General features: G+C 40.9%; 1 protein-coding gene and 1 long non-coding RNA gene across 4 annotated transcripts in view; one reads left to right on the top strand and one right to left on the bottom strand.

Moving 5' to 3' along the window:
• Window positions 1-27,721, top strand: part of CELF2 (CUGBP Elav-like family member 2) — an 815,242-nt gene that overhangs the window by 370,946 nt on the left and 416,575 nt on the right. The window lies entirely within an intron of this gene.
• LOC140633386 (uncharacterized) lies at window positions 6,002-17,834 on the bottom strand. Its single transcript, XR_012030989.1, has 3 exons — window positions 17,564-17,834; window positions 15,532-15,654; window positions 6,002-6,906 (listed from the first exon to the last, which is right to left on the bottom strand). It is a non-coding gene; the product is annotated as an uncharacterized lncRNA (long non-coding RNA).

Below are 27,721 nucleotides of genomic sequence, written 5' to 3'. Positions count from 1 at the left end.
ATTAACTCATGTCCATTAGGCCTTTGTGCAGAAATAAATGCTGCCTCTCTGTAACTCTTCTTCATAACCTGAAATCCTGTTCCTCAGTCCCCTTTTGACCAAGTCCAGTAACTCGGGTATTTTGGTAGTCGCCCTGTCCCTACCCACCCACCCACCCACCCACCCCCTCACCATGCACACATTTTGCAGACACTCTCGTCTAGTCTGACAGAAATGGCATCACTGAGCTGACCATCTTCCTAATTAGAAAACCTGACATCTAACCTCCTGAGAAGTCTGACACAGGGTAAACTCCAGCAGCTCAATTTTCATTTCTAAATCCATTTAGCAAATATTTATTCACGCTAAGTAGAAGAAAATGTGCTCAATCTAATGGGAGTCAGGAAGAGTAAGATAAGGTTCCTATCTTCAAGGGCTGTAAATCTTAAGTCTGTGAATAGCTAAATGAAAGAACATAGCAGTGAGTCGGGGTAGCACAAGGAAAGGGGGTTCCTTGCTGCCCCAAGGAAGCATTGGTTCCTACACGTTCTACGCAGACTCTAAGTGGTTGGGCTTTACCAGGGAGGACATGCATGGGATTTGAGTTTGGGAAGAGTTAGCCCTTCCTCCATGCCTACTGTTAATGGGCATATTTGTAGTTTTTGCCATCTTTTAACTTACAAGTGGCCAAAAAATGAAGTGCACTCACGTGTTAGGCCTGAATATTCACAGCAGAGAGACAATAGGGTAATAAGCCTACTCTAGAAGTTCTCAGGCCTCATTTCTTATCATGGTCTGATAAAGAAGAATGCAGAAAAGCACATCAAAGCCTTTTAGGAAATTGCAACTCTAACCTGAAGGGTTCTTCAAATGAGACTTGGGTTATAGAGACACTGGCTGTATCCTCTGCTGCAAAAATCTGTGGGGTGTATGGATCGTAGAGGAGGACCTAGTCTCTGAAGCATGAAGGGCAGGCTGGGGGGAGGGGGGCTGTGTATCATATGCTCTTGGACACTGCCCCTCTTTAGAGGCGCTGCAACCAGGCCAGAGCCAGCTGAAGTGGAACTAGGTCTGTGTTCCATGAGGGGATGAGGTCAAAGTTGCCTTGGAAGACAAGGAAATGAGTCTCTCTGACCCCCAAACCCAGATCTTAAAAACACCTGCTGTCCAAGGGGTGAGTGCCAGGGAGGGATTGTGGGCAGAGCGGCACATCCTGGGGTCCTGAGAGTTGCGTGCCTGTCCGGGATGAAGAGAGGATTGTGACACAGTCACTGGTTATGATCACTGTGCTTCTCATGTGTTTCCGTAAACCGAATGATGACCATATAGATAGATGTTTTTCATCCCGTGAAGGAAGATTACTTCGGATCCCATTTTATCCAAAACTTCTGTGTTTCTTTGTTTTACATCTGTTCAAGTAATCTGGTAATTCGTAGATTACCAAATCTAAAAACATCCTTACGTTTTGATGCCAAACCCTGAGAGTTCTTGACTTGTGATTTTTAAATATCGGTTAAATGTAATTTCTTGAGGTTTTACCTAAAATATTTTCACATCGATCGCCATAAGGAAAACTGTCTTTGATTTTTTTTTCCCTTTTCTTTCGGGTTTTGATACTAGAGCTTTTCTCCTTTCACCAAATACACTGGCTAGCCTTGCATTTTATACTCAGAAATCATAGAGTAGGGACTGATCAGTGCCTAAAAGTTTGTTGTTTTGTTGTTCAAGTGCGGAGGATTTAAGGAAAAAAGAAAAACCTCACCTGTAAAACTGATAATGGGAGCCTATTAAGGAGGACATTTTTCCTACTATTTTTTGGTTTCAGTTTTCTTTTTTTTTTCCCTTACTGAGGTATAATTGATAAATAAAACTGTACGGGAAAATGTACAAGGTGATGATTTGATTTACATATACACTGTGAAGGGATTCCCCCATCGAGTTAATTATCCCACCTATCACCTCACATAGTTGCCTTTCGGGGGGGGGGGGCGGGTAAAAATATTGACATTCTACTCTTAGCAAATTTCACTTATACAATATGGTGTTATCAGCTACAGTCACCATATTCTACATTAGATCCTCAGACCGTATTCAACCTGTAACTGAATTTTTTTTTTTTTTTTTTTTAAGGGGAACAGGAGGGCAGAGGGAGAGAGAGACTCTTAGCAGGCTCCATGTCCTGCACGGAGCCCAAGGTGGGACTCGATCTCACAACCCTGAGATCAAGTGTCAAGAGGCAGACACTTAACCCACTGAGCCACCCAGGTGCCCCTTGTAGCTGAAATTTTGCACCCTATTACCAACCTCCCTGTTTCACCCACCCACCAGCCCCTCACAACCACTTGTCTCTTTTCTGTTCCTACGCATTCAGCTTCTGTATAAGTGAAACCATGCAGCATTTGTATTTCTCTGACTTATTTCACTTAGCATAATGCCCTCGCCAGGTTCATCAGTGTTGTTGCAAACGACAGGATTTCCTTTTTTCTTAAGGCTGAATAATATATATTATATGTATATATATATACATATATATATATAATGGGATATTATGGGATATATATATATATATATATAAAATGGAATATATTTCCAATGGATATATATATATAATGGAATAATATCCCATTATATGTATAATATATAATATAATATATATATTATATAATGCACATCTTCTTTATCCATTCATCTATCCATAGACACTTAAGACTTATTTCCGGAGCTTGGTTGTTGTGAGTAATCCTGCTATGAACACAGGGATGCAGACATCTCCTTGAGAGAATGATTTGTTTTCTTTGAATATATGCCCAGAAGTGGGAGTGCCAGATACATGGTAGCTCTAGTTTAAATATATGTTTTTTAAATATCTTTGGTAGCCTCCATACTGTTTCCCATAGTGGCTGCACCAATTTACATTCCTGCCAGCAGTGCACAAGGGTTCCCTTGTCTGCACAACCTTGTCAGTACTTGTCGTGTCTCATCTTTTTCATAACAGCCCTTCTGACAGATGTGAGATGGTATCTCATTGTGGTTTTGATTTGCATCTCCCTAATGATTAATGATGTTGAGCACCCCTTCTCATATACCTGTTGGCCATTTGTATGTTTTGTTTTGTTTTGTTTTGTTTTAAATGTCTCTTTAGATCCTTTGCCCAGTTTTTAATTGTGTGTTGCTTTTTTGCTATTGAGTTGTATGTGTTCCTCATGTATTTTGGACATTAACCCCGCACTGGGTATGTGGTTTGCAAACACTTTTCTCCCTTCATTAGGCTGCCTTTTCATTCTATTGAAGGGTTTTCTTTGCTGGACAGAAACTTTTAAGTTTGATGTCATCCCACTTGTTCATTTTTGCTTGTGTTGCCTTTGTGGTTTTCATTGTCTTGATTTGATTTTTTCTAACCCCCCCCCCAAGTAACGAGTTCACTAATTAATTTCTGAATTTGTGTTTTCTCTTTCTCTAATTTCTGCTATCATCTTATACGTCTTTGTGCTTACTCATCTTTTTCTTACTCTCTAAATATGATGTTTATTTTTATTCATTGTTTAATAAATTTACCCACTTGTAAACTTTCATATGTTGTGTTTTAACATTTTTAGTCCAAACTAGTTAGTAAAGGCTTTAAATTTTTTCCAATAGTTTTGGGCACGTGGGTGGCTCAGCGGTTGAGTGTCTGCCTTTGGCTGAGGTCATGATTCTGGGGTCCTGGGATTGGGTCTTGCATTGTGCTCCCCACAGGGAGCCTGCCTCTCCCTCTGCCTATGTTTCTGCCTCTTCCTGTGTGTCTCTAATAAAGAAAATCTTTTAAAAAATTGTTTTCTAATAGTTTGTAATTTTTAAAAATTTTCTGTGTAAGGGTTATTTAGCATAAAATTATTTTTTATTTTGCTTTGTTTTGTTCAGATTTCCAAGTGACTGGGTAATTTTGCTTACATTTGCATTATGAATTCCCAGTTTTATTGCATCATGTTTGATTTGAGTCCATGACATTCATGACTCTTTCTTTTTGAGGGATTAAAAAAAAATCCTTTGACATCCAGGGCCTTGTACCAATTCCATGATAGCTGCCTTGTACCCTATAAAATGAAATATATATTTATTCAATTTACCCATTTTATGGTATTCCAATCTTGGAAGCTCCTTGAAAAAAATTCTTCATCTGTCAAAGACTGAGCAAGTTTTAATTCTCAGAGAATTTTGGATTTTCCCATTTCTTTATTTCTAAATGTTTGATTTAGTGAAATGCTACCAGAATTGTCACCTATGTGTTGGATAATTTCTTGAAGGATTTTAACTTTTCGTAATGAAAGTGATGCTCTTTCTCATTTGACGTTTCTCTTTAGTTCAAATCTACTTTCAATTATCATTGCCACCTCTGCTTTCTTTTTATGTGTAGCTTCCTGGTATATATTAGCTTTTGTATTTTTGTCATTTTTAACATTTTTCTTTCCTCTTGCTTCCCTTTACAAGTTTATAGTTGAATTTTTGAAACCAGTTCTTTGAGTCTTCATTTTTAAAGGGGGCTTTAAACCTTGTTCACACATCGATTGTCTGTCTTAGCCAAAATGTGTGGGCAAACTTCTGTCATATTATTTTATACATTTCATATTTATGTACCTGTTTGCTTAATTTTGTTTGTACGTGTGTATGTATTTATTTATTCATTCATTCATTCATGCATGCATGCTTTATTCTTCCCAGTGATGAGGAAGGTACATTTCTGGAGTGTAGAAAAGCTTTATTCACTCTAATGACACAAGTGAAGAATCATTATTTTCATTCCACCCTCCTGTATGATGAGAAATTAACTTCCTGGCTAATCCTTTTATGGTAGAGAATTCCAGACCCTAGTTATTACTGCTTCATAATTTTTATCACTAAATTGTTACTTGCTACAGAAAGAAGATTTTCTTTCAGAAAGTGTTTTTAACATTCACGTTTGGTTTTGCAACTTTATTTACAGCTGTGATTTGAATGTAATTCTATGGGGTTAGCTTGTTTAATTGCTTATCACAGCCCTTTTACACCTTGACATTCCCAGGCTTCAGGTTTTGCCTTTGATTCATCTCGCTTATAACTGGAATCAATTTGCATAAAATTTTAAAACTAGTACATGGGTGATATATTTTCAGAGATCTTGCATATCTAGGCAAGACTTACTGTTGCCTTAAAATCTGAAAGCCATCTGGCTGTGTACAGAATTCTTGAGAAACCAACTATTTCCTTCAGAAAAAAGTTTGACTTTGTTTTTTTTTTCCTGGAGTTTACAAGTTGAGAAAGAAAAGTCTGAGCAAGGCAGACCTGCTCTCATTAAATGTAAAATATTTCAAATCTATGCCCAAAGATTAGTAAAATTTGACAAAAGGAAACCCATCATCCAATTGTAATAAAGTAGGTTTTTTTCACCTGTCCCTCAGATCTCTTCCCTTTTAACAGAAGTAAAGTGTTAAGAGCTAGCAATATTCCCAGTCTCGTGTTTGATGAGACTATTTTGCTTTAGTCTTGACATTTAAAAAATCTTGGAATGTGTGTAGTTATGTGTCTCTTTATGCTTCATATTCTTTTCTGGAACACAGGTGAATCTTTCCTATTGGCTGGTTTTTCTTAGTTCAAGAAAGTGTTTACTGAACTTTTTTTTTCTATTTTAAGATCCCACTAATTGTAATATTCATGTAGTTGTGTATATACATATGCACATGGGGGTTTATGTATGTGTGTGTATATACACCTACATCAACAAGAAGGTGGCCTTCTGTTTTCACAACTATTAAAAAGTCTATATTGAGGAGAGAAAACTGTTCTAGCATCGCAGAGATGTGCTATTACATATCTATTTTTGCTTTGTTTTGTGTTCCTTTCTGGTTTCTTGGGACGAGTGGATTTGTTAGATATAGGATTATCAGTTTGATCAATCTGATCTATTTTACTTGCTTGTTGTTCTCTTATAAATGATCTGCGGCTTTTCCTCAGCACCAGCTTTTGTTACACACTGTCCATTCTGTGTTGTCATTGACTTAAATGCACATTTTCATTTACTCAGATATTCGTGTTTATTTTCTTACATGAATTTCTTCTCTGTCAGCTGCCTTTTCACACCGTGGCCAGATCCCTGCTCCTCTAATTTTGTAATCTCTTATTTTATAAATTCCACGCTTCCTTGACATTCTAAGAGAACGTGGGCTTCCTTAGCTACAGAGCTTCATGTAATGGTGATGGTGGTGACAGTGACAGCAAGCAGTGTGCCCTTACCTTATCCAGGGCATGATGTATATATTAACTTATTTAATCTTCATAACATGTGGTGCTGTTATCCTCTTCATTTCATAGATGAGAAATTGGAGTCCCAACAGGCAAATAACCAATACATGAACAACTTAGGATTTTAGTCCAGAAATTTGACTTCCAACATCCTCCACCCCTGCTCTTAATGACAAAATTATACTATGAGTGTCCTCCTTTGTAGGGTATATTCCCAGTGCATCTACAGGACAGTGGATCCTTTCTTTTATGCTAGTGCTTCTCATAGACCCCTACATCAAATATCTATATTTGATCTATCTAAAAATTTCTTTTTACTGATTTTTGAACAAAGATTTTCTATACCCAGTGTTGGTCTGTGCAAAGTCCATGTCCTCTGCCTGTCTACCTGGTGCTACTAGAATGCCTTTTTCTCAGATCTGAAGCTTGCGAGCAGGTGGGTGGGTGCCTGCCCTGAAACATTTCTGCTGCCCAGCTGTCCTGTATCCAGTATGACTCTACTGTATTGAGTTTCCAAAGTTTAGGCATGCCTGCATATTACACCTTCTTCCATATGATCCACCTGTTTTGCAGTTGGGGCCATTTCTGCCAAAGATCAGTGACATTTTCACTAGTAGTTTCCTTTGGTAATGCTACTGCACTTTTGTATCTTTGGATGTATTTTGAAGGACACTGCAAAAAAAAAAATGTAGCAAGTGAACATGGCACAGTTAGCAGATAATTGTCATAATTCTGAAGAACACATCATTTAGAATGCTACAGACTGGTATCTTATTACTTACTTTTAGTGTTGTCTCCTAAAACCATTAGCAAGAAGAGAGAAGTTGAAAAACTCGGTGAGGAAGGGAAGTAAAAAAAAGAAGAAAAAACACAAAAAAATCACGGACTCCCTGGAATGGCCTCGGTACTGCTCACACCGCCGTGGAAGAGCAGAGTTGAGATGTGGCTTCCCTTGGGGTTTCCGACATTCATTTCTACCCTCATTACCTGACCGCAAAGGGAAAGTGCTCTGTTGTCACTAAATTACTTGCCTGAACAGGGAAGAAAGTTTATATTGGTTTAATCCTCATTCACAGCTATGAAAATGGGCCCTCTTTTTTCTTATGAAATTCAATTCATTATTGGAAAATCCCACGGCTAACATGAACAAATTGAATTATTCCATTGGGTTTTATTGCTCTAAAAAGCAATTCCTTCATCGATGAGAGAAACTCTGTAATGTACTAAGAGAGGAAAAAGAGTATACTCAATGACAAGGATATGCCCCATCTGAATTTCCTCCCCGGAGGTTTTCTTGCAATTTGGGCCCTTGATTTAAAAAAAAAAAAAAAATGCCTTTTATTATTCTGCTCTTGTTGTGTTATTATTCTCTTCTTCCAAAATTTAAAACATTAAATATACACCATCATGTTGTGGGTACAACACTAATCTGTGGACTGCTCGCTTGCCCCCTCGATGCTGTCTTGGGCTGAGGATGCCCTGACAGGTGGTTTTGTCATGACCATCTAGCAGAGCGCATTTCCCACCCCGCCCCCCAGTTTCTAAGCTCTGCATATTGGAGGATGACAAAAGTGATTCTTGTCATTCTGCCTGTTTCTTCAAATGTTAGTTCCACACTTTTTAATTAAGATAAGACAGCACTGGGAGTAAAAAATAGTTTACTTTCATTTTTATTATATTTTAACAGGCCCTCATAAGCTACCCACCAATACTCTGTCAATTTTGCTAACTTAGTAACAGACACATTCATCCTTTCAGTGGGTAGCATGCATATCTATGCCATTTTCTAAGAGCAATGACTTTGGAAAGCTTTGCAAATTTAAATACTGACTAGGGGAGCAAATATATACATATATATAAAATATATATATATGTGTGTATATATATACACACATGCACACGTGTGTGTGTGTATATATATATACACACATATATGTAAATAAGACTGCAGAACAATAAATGAATCTGTATGTTAACCAAGCTTCACTGTGTTTAATTCCAGCTTTAAAATTCCCCATAGAAATTGGACATTTAAGATTTAAAATTTGAGAAGTATAGCATTTTTCATGCTCCAAAATTTCATTTCCTGCATAATAAGGAAAAAAAATGTTTTATTCACCTGATGGTGTTGAGATTGCCCCCACATCTCTGAAAGCGTTCTTATTTGAAATGTGTCCTGTACATAAACTGGCACTCTTTGTTCTTTCCTGTTTGCTGCCATTAGTCATCGTGGGCGCTGTTGCTGAGAAGAGCATTTTTAGCTGCAACTGAAGTGAACTGTGTGCTGCTCACGCTGCACCCACGAGAGCCCCTGGGGTGGGCCCGTGCGCGGACCACATCGCCTCATGCTGCCTACGCTGTGGGTGCTGTCGCTCTACCTCTGTTGCAGCTGAGATGACACTGAGCCTGGATGTGTCCAGGGGAGGCTCATCTCAAGGGGGACTGGGAGAGTGGAGAAGGATAAGTTAAATCAGATCAAACTGCTGATATTTGACCATTTCGACTTACAAAAAATGATGATTTCAGGTGGTTAACCTAGCACATTCCCCTCCTGCAGCTGAGTGTTAAAGAGCTGACATGGAAAGTTAGAAGGGAGAGTGGGAAACAAGCTATAAGAGACTCTTAAGGATAGAGAACAAATGGACGGTTGATAGAGGGGCAATGGGTGGGGGATGGGCATGAAGGAGGACACCTGCTGTCGTCGTAAGCACTGGGTATTGTATGTAAGTGATGAATCACTGAATTCTACCACAGAACCCAATACTGCACTGTGTTAACTACCTAAAATTTAAATTTATATTTAAATAAATACATTTTAAGTTTTTTTATTTTATTTTTTTAAGATTTTATTTATTTATTCATGAGAGACAGAGAAAGGCAGAGGGAGAAGCAGGCTCCAAGCAGGGAGCTCAATGTGGGAACTCGATCCCAAGACCCCGGGATTGCACTCTGAGCCAAAGGCAGATGCTCAACCACTGAGCCACCGAGGCATCCCAAATACATTTTTTTTTTTTTAAAGGAAAAGTTAGATGCTCTCACTGAGATTTCCCTCCTCTTTCTTCTTTGCCTCCTCTGCTCTTCATCAGAAGCTTTTTGGCAATATGATTTAGGAATTAGCAAGGAGGGGTGCCTGGGTGGCTCAATTGGTTAAGTGTCTATCTTTGGCTCAGGTCATGATCTCCAGGTCCTGGAATGGAGCCCCACATCAGGCTCCCGGCTCAGCAGGGAGTCAACCTCTCCCTTTGCCCCTCCCCTGCTCATACTCTCTCAAATAAATAAAATCTTAGAAGAAAAAAAAAAGGATTAGCAAGGAATCCCAAGGAACCCCAAGGAACTTCTCATTTTTCTTTCCATTATATTTGATTTTTTTTTTTTAATTTTTATTTATTTATGATAGTCAGAGAGAGAGAGAGAGAGAGAGGCAGAGACACAGGCAGAGGGAGAAGCAGGCTCCATGCACCGGGAGCCCGACGTGGGATTCGATCCCGGGTCTCCAGGATCGCGCCCTGGGCCAAAGGCAGGCGCCAAACCGCTGCGCCACCCAGGGATCCCTCCATTATATTTGAAAACAAACAAAACAGACATTGAAAAAGCAGCCAAGGCTGAGTAAACAGTCATCTCAAAGGTCATCTTCCAGTTTTGCAACTCGCTAACAGTGACTCTGTGAAGAACTATAGCTACATTGGATTTCACTGGCTTTGGGAGAGTTGGACCTGTGCAGGCCTGCCGCTGGCAGGAGAGATTTTGGTAATACAGAAGGTGACCGATGCTTCTCATCTCAATTCTGAACTGAACTGATGTCCCCTGCTAACACAGCAGGAGTTTGAAACATCGAAGGTCAGGGACTCAGTTCATGCAAATCTGAAAGTGTGCTCTCAGCATTCCCTAATTTTTATTTTTTTAAAGATTTTAGGTTTATTTATTCATGAGAGAGAGAGAGAGGCAGAGATATAGGCAGAGGGAGAAACAGGCTCCTCACCGGGAGCCAGATGCAGGACTCAATCCCAGGACCCCGGGATCATGACCTGAGCCGAAGATAGGCACTTGAACAGATGCTGAACCACTGAGCCACCCAGGTGCCCCCATCCCCTAATTTTTAATTTCATTTTGTATAAGGTGGAGTCTACATTCTTTACTAGGACTTTTAAGACTAAGAACAGGGGATGCCTGGGTGGCTCAGCAGTTGAGTGCCTGCCTTTGGCTCAGAGCATGATCCTGGGGTCCTGGGATCTAGTCCTGCCTCCTTTTCCCTCTACCTATGTCTCTGCCTCTGTGTGTGTGTGTGTGTCTCATGAATAAATAAATAAAATCTTTTTTTTTAAAAAAAAAAAAAGACTAAGAACAGAATTTATCCTCTCGTTTCTTACGTGTTTCATCTGTTGTACCTTTTTGCCTACTCCCATTCTCAACATGAGCATGCATACACACACACATACACACCCAGTGTTTTAACCATCTCGTAACCCCATGTCATTGCTAAAACATACCTTGTACTTGAAGGACCACAACTACTCATCATGTTTTTCTGAACTTGAGAAAAATATGTATAAATGAGGACCCAGGTGAAGTTTTATCTTTTTTTTTTTTTGAAAGCCTTCCCAATAAAAGCTAACCTTCCATATCTCTGCATTTATTCGGGGTACCCAGGTGTATTTCTTTGGACCCCTTGGTCTTTTTTATATCCAGCATTTCTCTGTGTAAATGCGTGTATCTATAGTTTATTAATTGTTGCATTTTCTGCCCTTCAGGGCAGCATCTGGCACGTGGTTAGTGCTAAGCGAGTGGTTTTTAACATTAAATAATAGGTCTTTACAGTTGATATGGAGCTACCTGCTTCATACAAAGGTGTACATATTAAAGGAAAAATGCTTTCTAGGTGTGCTAAAAATGAACTTGAAACAAAGCTGTCAATGATGGATGCTTGTTGTGCAACATTATATAAGAAATGTCACAAGTACAGTTGTCTGAATCTAGAATCTAGGCTTCGGATCGGCCAGAAACAAGCAGAAGACAGGAATTTGATTGTGATGAGCTGTATAATGAACCTCAACTAACCTGAAATTTATAAAAACAGTTACATTCGAGAAGACAACGAAGTCAAAAGAACAGTTTTGTAAAATCACAAAAATGGCTTCAGAGGCCCCTGGCAGGCAAGATAGAAATCCCCTTCCTATGTTGCTCTAACAAATGAACATACACTTAGTGGCTTCCGTAACACAAAGGTATTCCCTTACCATTCTGGAGGTCACAACTCCTGGAGGCTCTAGGGGAGAAGTGTCCCGTTGCCTTTCCCAGTGTCTAGGGGCCACCCCCACCTTTGAGCCTGTGGCCCCTCCTCCATCTTCAGGGCCAGGGGTGCTGCACCCACAACTATCCTCCCTCACCTCTGCTTCTGCCCTCTCCCCTCCTTCCCTGACTCTGAATCTCCGGCTCCCTCTGTCCTTTATAAGGACCCCTGTGATGACATTGGGCCCATCTAGATAATCCAGGCAATCCTCCCAACTCAAAATCCTTCATTTAGTCACATCTGCAAAGTCCCTTTTGCCATGTGAAGTAACATATTCACAGGGTCCAGAGATCAGGACAGAGATCTCTTTGGAAGGTCATTACTCTGCCTACCATACCTCATGGGACCCGGAAGGGCTCAGTCTTCTCAGGTATTCCAGGGGTCTGGACAGAGGGTCTTTTATATTTTTTATATCCGTGTTCTATCCAGGATTGTTTTCCTTACTTCCCCTCTTCCTACAGGTGTTCAGTGAGTGTGACCCTGCTGAGTGTCAGGCACTGGTTTGAGCCCAGGTGAGCAGTACCAGTGGAAGACACTTGACCATCCATCTCCCTTTTGACTATTCCTTCGAGACAAAGCTGTTGGAGTTCAGCTGTCCCCCAACCTGGTACTCCTTACATGGGCCTTCCCTAAGCGAGTTTGAGCACCACTATGGCAAAACACTCCTCGAACGTCTCAAAACCCAGAATGCTGGCAAAGTGCTGACAGAGGGGCTGCCCTCCTGGTACTTACACTTCCTGACAGATAAGACTGTTGCAGAGAGATCCACAAAGAAGGGCCTGACAACTGGAAGCAACAAGCTCCGAACATTTCTGTACATTCAAAAAGTCGATGAGTAACATGTTGACGTTATTTATAAGCTGTTTGCAGCATGCCAAGCAAGGAGCTGTCACAGGAGTTGCGTTTCTAGACAGGGTGGGATTGGGGGTGGGGTGGGGGGTACAGATTTTTGTCTGGGTGTCACAACTTCTGAGTTTGCCGTTTAGAACAGGTGCCTCGGCAGCCTCTCTTAAGCCTTCCACTCCCTGTCGCCAGGTCTAAAATAACTGGGGATTGGCAGGAGCCTAGAGCTATTCCTTCCCAGATTTGTAGCATTGTTATTTTTTTTTTTCTAAACTCCACTTGTGGAATATTTAATGCCAATCCAACTTGCAAAGCCATCTGATATGAGCACATCATCCCGTAAGCATTTTTGACAGTGAGTGTCACTATGCATCTTTTTTATCACCCTCCCTTTTACAAGGGATCACAGATAGCACACTAAGTTCAGCTGTGATTAATAGGTCTCTCTCACCATTGACTTCATGGGCTCCAGCCTACTAAGAAAAATGTGGCTGCTGATAAATCTCATGTGATAAGAGCTGCGTTATGTAAGCAGTTTGGGCAGGCATTGCGGTGCATATTATTATGACAGTGTGGTAGTTTGCAAAGTTCAATTGAATCGACGAAGCCTCTTGTTCCATTGATTTTCTAGGCTTCTGTGGAGTGAGAATAACAAGTACTTTGAGTACAGAAACCCATGTGCACATAATAGAGATTAGACCATGTGGCTGCTTGTGTATATTGTTTCAAACCACTTCCAGAATAGCATATGCACTTCGAAAAGGATTTTTTTTTTTACAGGTGTCCTTTTATTTTATGTCTTAGCAATTAATATAGCACAGCTCCAGGTAGAACACGAAGTTGAGAAATTAAAAATCGTCTCGCAAGGTCCTTGGAATGGAGTCTCGGGAGCACAATTGCTCTGTTTCAACTTGTGACGCTCCAGCTGGGCATGCGGGGGACTGTTTAGCATGTCAAGCTGAACGTGTGTGTGAGATTTATGGATGAAATGACACATTACTTGGGTTACTAAATTTCTAAATGACAAGAGATTTAAATGGTGCAAAAAGCTACCCCGGGTTTGATGGGAGCATAAAGAACATTCCTTCAAGGCATGACTTGCTTACTGGAAGCATTCCGAAGGAAATTTAATTGTGCACACAGGGTATTAAGGGGCATGGAGGAGGCTTTCCAGTGAATTGAAGTCTGTTGGGAGAAAAGTTGGGGGAGCAGTTTCATGTCAAAGCATCGCTTTTAAGCACAGCTAAAAATTAGCACTTGGTTATACAGAGCAGCATGCGACCGTAAGGACCTGTTAGATAAACGAATCCCGATGCTTATGAATATAACATGCTGAGAGTGGGGTCTTGTACTTTAAAGGCCTCTTCTCTCAGCTGTCATGTGTGTCTCATGAATGTGTGATTCGAGCCACACCGACAAGCCTACGTTCCCCAGACATGGATTTTTTCATGCCTCCCCACCTTTGCTTGAGCTGTCTCCTGTGCCTGAAACACTGTTTTTCTTCTGGTGACCTCCTACTTCTCCTTTTAGGGCCGGAACAAAGAGTCATTGCCACCTCTCCTCAAAGCTAGTGGGGATCTCTTTTCTGAAATCTGCTGAAACACACAGTCCTTACTTTTATGACAAATTTGTTGCTATTTATCTCCAGCACGGTCTATCCCTCCCCCTCCCCCATAGATCATGGGCTTCTTGGGGCAGTGGACCCCCTCTGAGCACCCCCCACCCCAGTGACTTTCACCTTTGTATTCCTGCCTTGCCCAAGCAGATCATAGACTCCCGGTGAGCGCTTATTCAGTGATTGAACGACTCTGTGCCCAGAGAGAAGAAGCACCAGCCGGTCAAAGGCACAGCCCATCACCCTCTTTTGTATTTCTTATCTGGTCCAAGAATGTAAAACTCTTAATGTAAAATCTTCTCTGATGAAGAAAGCAGGAAAAGGTTGTAGAATTTAAAATCCTCTAATATAAAATGTTCATGTGGGCAGATCCAACAGAGAAGAAAGTAAGCCTAGGGGATTTTCGCTCTGAAATCCATGGATTTGCTTTCTTGTTGTTTTCACCTCTTTCCAGTAATTCCATGTGATAGAAGCATTTTGCAGGGGTTAATCTACACGTAATGAAGTTTCAAAGAAATCATATACTGTACTCTACTCACAGAGCCCTGGGGTTTTTCTTTTTTAAGGCAGCATGGTACAAAATAGTGATAAATAAGCTGATGTTTATCACTGTAGGTAATACTTTTTTTTTTTTAACTATCCCCAAAGTAAGTGTGTATTACTGTGAGTAGTTTCTTCATTAAGACCAGAGGTTTTGCACATAGGCCTGCAGAACTCAAGAACCAGAGACGTGCAAGATCTGACGTTTTATTTCAAAAGAACTCCTGTGGTCTCTGGCCCATGTCAATCTTACCTTTGCTTTCTCATGAAAGTAATGGGCAATGTCCAGATCTAGCCCTGCGTTTGAATACAGATATGAAGAACTTATTCCCACCACCTCCAACCATCTATCTGCTGGCCAAGAAAGCACACAGCACCCTGCCCCTCTGGATTTGCAGCTGAACAGTGTAACACAGAGAGTTCCCCAGAGTCACAAGACTCACACCAAGGTTCTGATTCTGAGAAAAGTGAATAGCCCATCTGGACTCCGTAGTAATTGCTTGTCGAGTGTAGAGTCCTTCTTGTGTATGATAAATTTGGGGAAGTTACAGTAGGAGAGTCCTACACAATGGTCGGTCAACTTTTAACTTAGACTTCTGGCCTAAAATCAAAAGTATGAAGATTCCTGAGATGTAAAGAATGAGGTTAAGGTGCCTGCGTAGCTCAGTCACTTAGATTGAGCCGACTTTTGATTTTGGCTCAGGTCATGATCTCAGGATTGCGAGATCAAGCCCTTCATGGAGAGGAGTCTGCTTAAGATTCTCTCTCCCTCTGTCCCTCCCTGCCTCCACTCTCTCTGCCTCTCCCACTGAAATAAAATAAATAAAATCTTAAAAAAAGAAACTTTCTTTTATGACCTTATGAGGTCGAATAATGAAGATTTTTTTTTTCCAAATCCCAAAGAACAGAATTTTAGTGACTTATGGATGTCATTAATTCTCGTGACTATCTTCTCTCCCATTTCAAAATGAGAGTACAGATAATAACCCAAGGGAAGGAGATAATGACATACCCAGATATAAGAGGAACTGATCAACTGCTGTCCAAACCTCTGGAAATCGGTGGTGTTTCCATAGATCTTCATATCTACATCTAGACTGCTCAGAGCTGAGTGGTCCAAATCACGCAGAATGAGCTATGGAAGAAGGAGCACAGATTTGGAGTTTGAGGACACAGAACCACACATCCCTCTGCCACTGCCCAGATGCTTTATACTAGGCCAACTTATGAGACTGGCTGAGCTCCATAGGATGTCATGGAAAAAACTGCTTTGGAAACTAAAAAGTGTAATACAGCACTCAGTTGTTCATAATTACAGCTAATCCTTGAAAATATTGCTTTATAATTTTACTGATTTTCAGTCCAATCTGATTAACACGAATGTGATTTTATTTACTGTTTGTCCATTGGGTGAAAGCGCTGAAAGCGTTTGTTCTGAAGCACTAAGTTCCTCTCTGCCTTGGGAAGGAGGACGTGTCCTGAGAGAGGTGAACTCGGGTTTTGGGCGGAATCCACAGCAGGAAAGAGAGGACAGTGATTACAGAAGAGAAATAGTAGGGCAGCTCAGTGTTCAGAGTGATTTAAAATTGTGTTTAAAATTACTTCCAGAAGATTCAGTGGCCATACTTTTATATCAGAGCAAATGTAAATAACTTTTGGATTACATGTATAGGATTATTCATATTGATTTCCCTACAGATTAGTGTGAGCATTTGGGGATTGGCTGTGTTGTCGACCCTCTCTGATAGAAATCCTTAGCCAAAGCAGATCACTTGGGTGAGGAGCAAACAGTATTTACCCAATAGCCTTCATAGTCAAACTCAGTGGAATAATTGCTATTCCTTCTTCTAAAAGAGGTTGTTGGAGAGAGGAGCTGTTAGTGCTGGGGATTGAAAGCTGGAAATGACAAAATCCTAAAGCTTTATCTTTCATCATCTATAATAGCAATAATAATAATAGGCAATAATAGTAATGATTGTACCGATTCCCTTCTGTGTGCCAGATGTGGTACCAAGCTCCGAAATACATCAGCTCATGTAATTTCACTCTTACACCAACCTTGGGAGGTATGGATCATACTTCCCGTTTGTCAAATGAATAAACAGCAGCTCAGATCCTTGACGTAACTTAGACAGCTTTTAAGAGGCAGAGCTGGGCCTTCAACGCACATCCGACCTCAGGCCTCACTTCACGCCACTACTCTGTGCGACTCCTTCGATGTTTATTAGCTAGATGAGCTGGATGGATGGATTTACAGGGCTCCTTAAGGTCAAATAACCCCTGGCTTCGCATCTCAATTCTGTCACTTATTACCTCTGTGGTCTTGGAAGAGTCTGTTAATCACTCTAAGCCTGTTGTTTCATCTGTAAAGTGTTGTTAATATTGGGCCTTCAATCCTCACAGGATCGCTGGGAGAACAGAATGACATAATGCATACTGAGTGCTAGACAGATGCAAGGTCTCCTTCTGACCCTTCCTTCTTGGCGTGGCATTGCTTGCAAGGCTTATCCTTCAAAATACTTCTGTCTTAAAGGTTTTGTATTACTCTCAGACATGGGCATTTATCAAGGAGTACAAGCAATGAGATGCGATAAAATCCTTCATTTAATGAGAGCCCAAATAAACAGAAACTCTTAATTAGCTATGTTTGGGTTTTTTTTTTTTTAAGATTAATTTATTTATTTATTAATGAGAGACAGAGAAAAAGAGAGAGAGGCAGAGACACAGGCAGAGGGAGAAGCAGGCTCCATGCAGGGAGCCCGATGTGGGACTCGATCCCTGGTCTCCAGGATCATGCCCTGGGCCAAAGGCAGCGCTAAACCACTGAGCCACCCGGGCTGCCCAGCTATGTTGTTTTTGTTGTTTTCTTGAACCCTGCTTTTGAGAGCGAGAAATAATTACATAAGAAACTAAGCGAAAAGCCTGGATTTGCTAAAAGTCCCAAACAGTTTCTAAGATTGTTCTTGGGTCACAACCAGAGACCGTTAGAGCAGAAAGTTTCTGTAGGGACAGAGACATCAAGTCACTGGTCCCAAGTCACTTACCTAACGAGAAGCCTGCAGCCCAGGTCCTCTTTCTATCACATCTCCCCCGGGTTGCTCTCCTCACCTCATCACTCCTTGGCCTGATGTGGGGTCCACTCACATTCAGAGTGTTAACTCCCCGCATCTTCTCCATCCACATGGGGAGGCGCCGCTGTCTGTTCCTGTAGGCTGTGCTTATGCTCAAGGAAATGACTCCTTTTTAAAAAGACTTTCAGCCACAAAGGCTGGAAATAGAAATTACGAGTTATCAACATGATCCATTTCCTGAATCATCTCATGAATGGGTGGGGTTTTTTTTTGCCTCCGTGTTATTTGCCTTATAGAGTAATGGGAAAATCAGTTTGCAGGGTGACCTGAACTCTCTGGGGGCACATACTGAACTTGAACTAGTCATCCCTCTGACCCACAGTCACCCTCTTCATATTGTCCCCAGTTCACTGGAAGACAGCCGACAGTCCTCCTAAGTTTCGTCTTCTGTCATGGGGGAGGCAGCATGCGGCACTAGAGAGGTTGAGAAGCACATGAAGATGATTTTTATTGTTTTTGTCCATGGTGTTTTGTCCAAAGTGTCTGGGCAAATGCGTTTGTCAACAAGGGGTAGGTCTAGTCATTACTTCCTTTCTGGTGGAGGTTGTAGTGCTTGAGAGAACAGAGGAGGGGCCAAAAAGCCAAACGTGGACATCACATTCCGTGGTCCTCCTTTCCTCCTGATTGTTTCTTCTTGATTGTTCTCCTCCTAACACTGGCTCCTGAGGGCATCCTGGACAGCATGAGAATGGAACATTCACACATTTTTGCTTTGAAGCGAGGATTAGAATTAACTGCCCTTTAAATACAGCAACAAATTAATCCAGCCCAAATCCCAATGAGAGAGGTCAGTAAAATTCTTCTTATTTCACAGATGCAGGGCATTTCACACAGAGACACAAGAGAGGGTAAATTACTTGCTCAAGGCCACACAGCAAGTTACTGAATGGCTTGGAAGCAATTACACATATAGAAAGATCTTAATTATTTAAGCCCTAAGATGATAGAAGTGTCATGATATCTGAGGCATCCAACAGTTACTCTGCAGTCCAAATGGTTGCCATATCAACTGCCATGAGGTCGGGAGCAACCAGCTTAAGCCCCAGAGTCGGGCTGGAGCAGAATGCAAGATTTATAAGAGTAGAAAGCCACCACTACATCCTTATAACAAGGCTGCAGGACCTAAAAACGTGGCCTGGCTCTACTGCAGAGGGATCCCAGAGCAAACTGAGTCTAGGAAGGTAAGCACTGAGTGCTATTTATGCTTTCTAGAATCGAAGGTCTTGGACTGGAATGACCATATTAATGGTAGAGGTGATTGATGAATGTGAGTCAGAACCATAAAGATAATTTTAACAACAACAACAAAAAAATGTTTTTGACCTGATTCTCATAGGGCAAAGAAAGTCCTAGTGATAGATTTTTTTTCGTTTGGGGCCAAAAAGAATTGGAGGTAATCTCAGAAGTTTACGTCTTTGGGCCAGAGGCCAAAACTTGCAGCTCAAAGAGGACGTATAATGTGAGCTTTAAAGTGGATTATAAAAAGCCAAATAGAATAAAATTGGGGTCTGAGTATAAGAGTTGGTAACATGTTACTGGATTTCCTGAGATGAATCGTCCGACCAGTTCAGTAGCACCAACATGATGGCTTTAATGTAATGTGTAAAATTGCTAAGCTTTGATATTGTAAGTAGCCTGACCACACGGGGAGATTCTAAGAGTAACTTGATTTTGCTGGTATTGTTCTAAAGTGAATCCTCTTTATCAAAGCCACAGATACATGAGGCAGTTTAAGAGAGAATGTGAAAATTCCTCTAGCATAGTAAGCATAGTAAGTCAGTCAGTCGGAGAAGGACAAACATTATATGTTCTCATTCATTTGGGGAATATAAATAATAGTGAAAGGGAATATAAGGGAAGGGAGAAGAGATGTGTGGGAAATATCGGAAAGGGAGACAGAACGTAGAGACTGCTAACTCTGGGAAACGAACTAGGGGTGGTGGAGGGGGAGGAGGGCGGGGGGGTGGGAGTGAATGGGTGATGGGCACGGGGGGTTATTCTGTATGTTAGTAAATTGAACACCAATAAAAAATAAATTAAAAAAAAAAAAAAGAAAATTCCTCTAGCATAGAGACCTCACAGCTACTGGTTTGTATCATTGACAATCAATCATACCAACGGGTCTGGGTTATAGGCAGTTCGTTATGAAAGCCTGTCTGAATTTAGGAAAGCCAGGGTTAACTAGAAAGAGTAATTTACTGTGATTATAAAATGTGCTGCCTGAAAAATGAATCTGTAGTAAAGACAGGCAGCCTGTCAGGCACAATGTTTTTAAATGGCACTACATCGGTTCCCAAATTCATTCTGCATGGTACCCCGTGGTGAATCCTCTTATCTGACTCTCTGGTGAATCCACTCTGATGATGGGTCGTCTGGAATCTAATATGATCTCATACTCTCTTTATAAACTGAAAAATGTCCATTGAGAAACCCAAAGCTGTATTAAAAAAAAAAAAAAAAAAAAAACAGATATCTGGGTGGCTCAGTGGTGGAGCACCTGCCTTTGGCTCAGGGCATGATCCCGGGGTCCTGGGATTGAGTCCCACATCAGGCTCCCCACAAGGAGCCTGCTTCTCCCTCTGCCTATGTCTCTGCCTTTTTCTCCGTGTGTGTCTCTCATGAATAAGTAAATAAAACCTTTAAAAAAAAATTTCCCCTACATGGCTCACACCTGTAGTCTCTCGGCAATATTGTGAAGTAGAAGTACCTAATAATAGCTAACATCTAATTGAGAATCGAATGCTAGTTGCTACACGCCTGGCGCTGTGCTGGGCGTGCTGATGTCTGATAGGACATTAAATCCTCACAGGAGTCTAGATTTAGCCACGTTTTATAGACAAGGACACAGGTACACAAGGGAGGAAACCTGTTCAAGGTCACGTGCTTACAGGGGACAGAACCAAGATTTGAACCCAGGTGTTCAGACTTCATTATTATTGTGCCACCTCCGATGTCCTTCATGGACTTACCCTGCAAAGCTGTTTTCTGAAGGAAGAGTATCAGTCACCTTGATGTGAATTTGACAGTATTACATACCCGACAAATTTTAATCTTAACTATAGTTACAAAATTGGAAGTTTACTTTCCAACTCAAGAAAAAGGCAGCTGGGGGATTTCTCCTGACCAAGGTGGAGTAACAGGCACTGGACTTGCATTCTTGTCTGATGAAACAATAAGAAAAAGGAACACGATATATTTTATAAGTTAGAGTTAAAAATTCAATATACTTTTGAAAAAAAAAAAAAAAACCACACACAACAGTTTGCAAGACGCTGGACACCAAATGCTGAAGGATAGTGATCCTTAAGAAACAAGAGACAGATGAGATGAGCTCTAAGTTGCTCCAGCTTTCTGTCTTGAGAGAATTTCCAGGCCATGACCAGAGCATGAGGGAAGGAGAGCAGAGCTGGTGGACTCGTCGAGTTGAGAACACAAAGCTGAGAGTCTCAGCAGACTGACATGGCCAGGGCTCACATGAGTCCTGGACAACAGAGAGCTAGCTACATAGGGAAAAAATTCCAGACGTCTCCGGAAGGTCCCTCTGGAGTACTCAGCTGAGTCCTGGTCAGCTTACGAATGTGAAGAAACTACTAGAGGCTGGGGGAAGAGCCATCTTCAAGGATCAGAAGTTACAGTGTCTGGCACTCACCAAGGGTTGAGAATAGTGCCTGTTGCCATCAGCCTCTAGAGGAAGACCTTTCTCTTGAGGAAGACCTCAAGATTTGCAGGGTAGTGGGTCCAGGGCATGGAAGGATCTTGTCTTAATAAAGGGACATGATAAGCCATGAATCGAGCAAGACCCTGCCTGTAAGAAATGAGCTGCCAATGTCAGTATATAAAGAGGCTAAAAGTAAAAGGACGAGAAGGGTACACCATGTATACTGGGTTGTGAACAGTGCTCACCTCCCCCAAATTCACATCCACCCAGAATCTTCTGTATCTTATGTGAGAATAGGGTCTCTGCAAATGTCATTGGGGAAGATGAGAGCATACTGGGAGAGGGTGGCTCCTAAATCCAATCTGACTGGTGTCTAATAAGAAGAGAGAGGAGACAGGGAAATGGAGACACAGGGAAGAAGACCTATGATGACAGAGACTGGAATGATGTTGCTGTGAGCCAAGGAATGCCAAAGATTGGTGACAACAGCCAGCAGCTAGGAGGAGGCAAGAGGTTCTCCCCTAGAGCCGTCAGAGGGAGCACAGCCCTGCCAACACCTTGACCTCAGACTTCTGGCCTCCAGAACCGTGAGGAAACACGTTTCCATTGCTTTCATCCCACCCAGTCTCTGGTAATTAGTTACGGCAGTCCTAAGAAAGTAATAGATATTTTGGTACCGGGAAGTGGAGTGCTATTATAACTAGTAATGTGGAAGTGGCTTTGGAATTAGATAATGAGTAGAAGCTGGAAGAATTTGGAGGTGCCTGATTAAAAAAAAAAAAAAAAAAAAAAGTTTAGATTGCCTGGAAGAGACTGTTGGTAGATATCTGGACAGTAAAGGTGATTCTGGTGAAGGCTTACGAGGCCATGGTGGAGAAAGCTTCTGTCACAGAGAGCGCATGTAGGGTCGTGGCCATGAACATTCAGGCACTCCCTGTGAGGCCTCAGGACAGACATGTTCTCAGATGCCAGGCGGGAAGCAATCCTTGTCATGAAGTGACAGAAAGCTTGGTTGAATTGCATCATCATGCTTGGTAGAAAGTAGAACTTAGAAGCAAGGAACCTGAGTGTTTAGCTGAGGAGACTTCCAGCAAATTGTGGAAAGTGTGGCCTGGCTTCTCCCTGTGGCTTATAGTGAAATGAGAGAAGGAAAAAATAAATTGGGAGAGAAACTGTTAGACAAAAAGAAGCAGAACTTGATGCTTTGGGAAATTATCAGGCTATCCAGAGTGTGCTCTGGAAACAACGCCAGGGGTGTGGCCGCACAGACCTTTGCTGGAGGGATCAGCTGTGTAACTCATGGGTTCAAGCAATCCCCTCAGTGGAAGCCAGGAATAGAGTAGAGCTATGCGGGAAGGATCTGTAGAAAACCCTCCTGTGTAACGTGTGGATCCCCAGGACACACCCAGAAGACCAGCAAGGTTTTTGAGAGCATTATATCTGCAAAAACACTTCTAGTTTGGACAGAACGAGACAAAGACAGGGTGAAAAGGCAGAAGGCTGTCCAATTTGGGGGATTCTAGGAGCAGGAAAGGGCTGATGGAACCACTCAGCTACAAACATGCTCTACTTTTCAATAAAATGGAAGAATGGCTATGAGGTCGGAGCTGCAGATGGAGAGGTCAGAGAGGCCGCCCCAGGGGAGAGGCTCTAGGGTCTTCTGTGGTCTCAGAGGCAGGGCTTGATGGGAACTCTGCCAACCCAGAGACCAGGAGCTGGCTCCACTGTGGTGAACCCAGAAGATGGATAGAGCCTCAAAGAAGTAGTCTCAGGCTCTGAAACCTAGTGGAACTTGCCCTGCTGGGTTGTAAACCTATTAAGACCAATGGCTCCTTTATTCTTTCAATTTCTCTCTCTCTCTCTCCCCCTCCCTGCCTCCCTCCCTCCCTCCCTCCTTCTCTCACTCCTCCTATCCCCCTCTGCTCCTCTTCCCTGCCCCCCCTCGGGAATGGAAGTGTCTATCTTATGTCTATCTTATGTCTGCCCACAATTGTACTTTGGAAGCAGATGACTTTTTTCAAGCATCATCTGTCCACACATGGACAGGGATTTTTCCAGGATGTACCATACCTACAATCTCACCCATCCCTAATTTAAATATTTGATGCAATAATAGTTGGACCTTTTTTGAAGTGACGATATTTAGATGAGATCCTGCGTTTAAAGTTGATGCTGTGGGGGGGGGCCTAAATGGGAGATGGGGATTAAGGCGGGCACTTGTGATGAGTACTGAGTGTGATATGTAAGTGATGAATCACTAAGTTCTATTCCTGAAGCTAATATTACACTATATGTTAACTAGAATTTAAGTAAAAACTTGAAACAAATAAAAAGTTAAGACTAGAATGGGTTAAAACCTTGGCAAATGTTGAGATGAAGTGAATATGTTTTGCATGTTGTATGAATGTGAATTTGGGGGGTCTAGACAGCAGACTGGACTGGGTTGAGTAGTGTCCCTCCAAAATCATGTCTACTCAGATTCTCAGGATGTGGAAATAAGGTCTTCGCAGATATAACGAGGCTAGAGAACATTCTAGATTAATGTGAGCCCTAAATCCAATATGGCAGTTGTCTTGTAAAAAGAAAAGAGGAGACAAAGAGACATAGACCATAGACACATGGAGGGGAGATGGACATGTGACAGTAGAGGCAGAGGTACACCAAAGATTGTTGGCAGCTAATAGAAGCTGGAAAAGGCAAGGAGTGTTCTTTCCTGGAGTCTTCAGAGACAGCATGGCTCTGCTGACATCTTGATTTTGAACAGTTAGCCTCCAGAAGTGCTAGAGAGCACATTTCTGTTGTTTCGAGCTACTCATTTCCTGGTATTTTGTCACAGCATCACTAAGAAATGAACACATCATGGTAACATTAATCAAAAGAAAGCTGGAATGGGTCTGTTAGTAGTGATAAAGTAGATTTCAGAGAAAAGAATATTACCAGGGATAAAGAGGGTCATTTGGTAATAATAAAGGGGTCAGTTCATCAGTGTATCCAGAGGATATAGACTTCTATCCATTTAACAGCAAAGATTCAAAATACATGAAGCACAAACTGATAGAGGAGCAAACAATCCCACAATAGTCAGAGATTTTAACACTCCTCTCTCAATCATTGATGGAACACGTAGACAGGCAATCAGTAAGAGCGTAAAAGATTTGAACAACACTTGAACTAAATTGACCTAATCGACATTTATAGAACATTACCCACAACAACAGAATTCATATTCGTTTCGAGAGCATATGGAATATTTAACAAAATAGACCACATTCTGGCCCATGAAACAAGTCTCATTGAGCCTAAAAGTATTCAAATGGCGCAGAGTACACACTTTGACACAACAGAATTGAATTAGAAATCGATAACAGAAAAATCTCTAAAGATTTGCAGCTAAAACAACATACTTGTAAAGAATCCATGTAGCAAGTAAATCACGTGGAAAATTAGTAAATATTTTGAGCTGACTAAACACAGAAACACACTGTATCTGTATGTGTGTGATGTCACTAAAGCAGTTTTATGGGGGACTTTTAAACCCCTATATTAGAAATAAAAGTCGCAAATCGGTGACTTCAATTTCCACGTTAAGAAACTACAAAAAGAAAAGCTAATTAAGCACAAAAGATATAGAAGAAAGGAAACAATAAAGATGAGAGTGGAATAGAAAACAGAAAAACAATAGAGAAAGTTAATGAAACCAAGTGCCAGTTCTTTGAGAAGATTGATAAAATGGCTAAAACCTCCAGCTAGACCAATTAGGGTGGAAACTATCACTTATTAATAGAAAAAAAATATGAACAATGTGACATCACTAAAAATTATCCAACTATTTACAAGGATAGTAAGAGATAATATGAACAACTTTATACCAATAAATTCAAAACTTAGATTAGGGGTCATTATGCTTTTTCTGTAAAGGGCCAGAAAGTAAAAATTTTAGGCTTTGAAGACCACATCTAGCCTATGTCACATACTTTTTTTCAATTAAACCAATTTTTTTTAAAAAAACACACTCTTAGGTTATAGGCTATGGACCAACTGCTGACTTAGATAAAGTGAATACCTTCCTTGAAAGACAAATTACTCAAGAAGAAATAAAATACCTGAATAGCCCTGTATCTAATAAGAAATTGAATCTGTAGTTATACACATTCTCATAAAGAAAACCCCAGACCCAGAGAGGTTTATTGGTAAATTCTACCAAATATTTCAGGTAAAAATGATACAATTCTACACATACTCTTCCAGAAAATCGAAAAAGGGATTCTTCCCAATTCAATCTATGAGAACAACATTACCCTGTTCCCAAAACCAGACAAAGATGCTACAAGAAAATTACAGATCAATATCTATGTGAGTATAGGTGCAAAAATCCTACACAACGTTTTAGCAAATTGAATCCACAACACGTAAAAAGGAAAATTCGTGATGGCCATGGAGGTTTTATGGGAGGAATGCAACATTTGAAAATCAATTACTATTAATTCACCGTATTAACAAACTGAAAGAGAACAACCATGGGATCATCTAATAGATGCAGAAAAGGATTTGACAGAAATGAACATCCATTCCTGAAAAAAAAAAATCTCAGCAAAATGGGAACAGACAGGAACTTCCTCAATCTCATATGAAAAATTCACTGCTGTTGTCAACTTCATAGTAAAAGACTTAACAGTTTGCATCTGAGATCAAGGACAAGACAGCGTCTGCCTCTCCACTTTCATTCAGCATTATCCTGGTTCTAACCAGTGGAAGCAGCAAGATCACCCTAGCAAGGTGCAAAGTGAAAGACATCAGTACTGCAAAAGAAGTGGGACGTCTAGTCAAAACCAACATGATAGCCTATTTTAAAAATTCTACAGAATTTACAAAAAAGCTCTTATCACTAATAAATAAGCTCAGCAAATTGGCAGGATATAAGATCTATATATAATAGAAAATTGTATTTCTATTTACTACCATTTATGACACCATCGAAAATATTAAGTGCTTCGGAAGAAATCTGACAACAGACAAAAATCTGTGCACTGAAAACCACAAAATTGGGGGAAATTAGAGAAGACCTAAATAAATGGAGAGGACACTGATTCATGGTTCAGAAGACTCACGGTTGTTAAAGATGTCAATCCTCCCCGAATGGATCTATAGATTTAATATAATATCTATCAATATCCCAGCAGGCTTTTCTTGTAGAAATTGACAAAAATTCATGGGGAAATGCAAAGGGCCTAAAAAATAGGTTTGAAAAGGAAGAACAAAGTTGGAAGTCTAACACTATTAGCAAGCTGCAGTAATCAAACCTGTATGATTCAGATACAGAATTAGACAAGCAGAGAATAGAGAACCAAGAAAGAGACCTACACATACATGGACACCTGATTTATAACGAGGGTGCAAAGGGGAAATGATAGGTTGTTCAACATGTGGTGCTGTACCAACTAGACATCCACACACAATAAACAGACTCTGTGCCATATAAAAAAATGAACCCCAAATGTCACAGGACTACATACAAAACTTAAAACTAAAAACTTCTAGGAGGAAACATTGGAGAAACTCTTTGTGACTTTGGATAGGCAACGATGCTTAGCTACATCTCTAAAAAGAATAATCCTAAAGTCGGTAAATTGGACTTCATTTTGTAGAAAGTCTTCTTTTTTTGAGAGAAACCATTGAGAGAATAAAAAGACAAGTCACAGACAAGGAGAAAAATTTGTAAATTATAGATACGATAACTCTGGAAGCTCAACAATAAGAAAAAAATCCAGTATTTTAAATATTGGGTAAAAGATTTGAACAGGCGTGTCTCCAGAGAAGATGTGTAGATGTCAAGTAAGCACATGAAAAGAGTGTCGACATTATTAGTTATTAGGGAAATCTAAATTAAATCTACAACGAACTACCAGCAAACACCTATTAGAATAAGTTTTTAAAAAATATTTGAGAGAGAGCACAAGTGAGGAAGAGGGGCAAAGGGAGAGGGAGAAGCAGACTCCTCACTGAGCAAGGAGCCCCCCACAGGGCTCGTTCCCAGGACCCTGGGATCATGACCTGAGCTAGAGGCAGGTGATTGACTGAGCCATCCAGGCACCCCTAAAATAAATGTGTTTCAAAAGACTGATCATGCCAGATCATGGTGAGAGGAAAAATACTGGACCTGTCATATGCTCTTGTACCCTAACGGTGAGAATGTCAAATACTCCAGTCACTGCAGAAAAAGTTGGGTGATTTCCTTAAAAGTTAAATATACACCTACCATATGATGTAGCCATTCTACTCCTAGGTATTTACCCAAGAGAAGGGAAACCACACAACGTCTATACAAAGATGTGTGCGTGAATGTTTATAGCAGCTTTATTTGCAATAGTCAAAAGATGGAAACAACCCACATGACCACCTAGAAGAGAATGGAT

This window comes from Canis lupus, chromosome 5 (assembly GCF_048164855.1).
Source record: "Canis lupus baileyi chromosome 5, mCanLup2.hap1, whole genome shotgun sequence".
In the NCBI taxonomy this organism is placed as follows: domain Eukaryota; kingdom Metazoa; phylum Chordata; class Mammalia; order Carnivora; family Canidae; genus Canis; species Canis lupus.
This window is presented reverse-complemented; position numbering and strand designations above follow the sequence as displayed.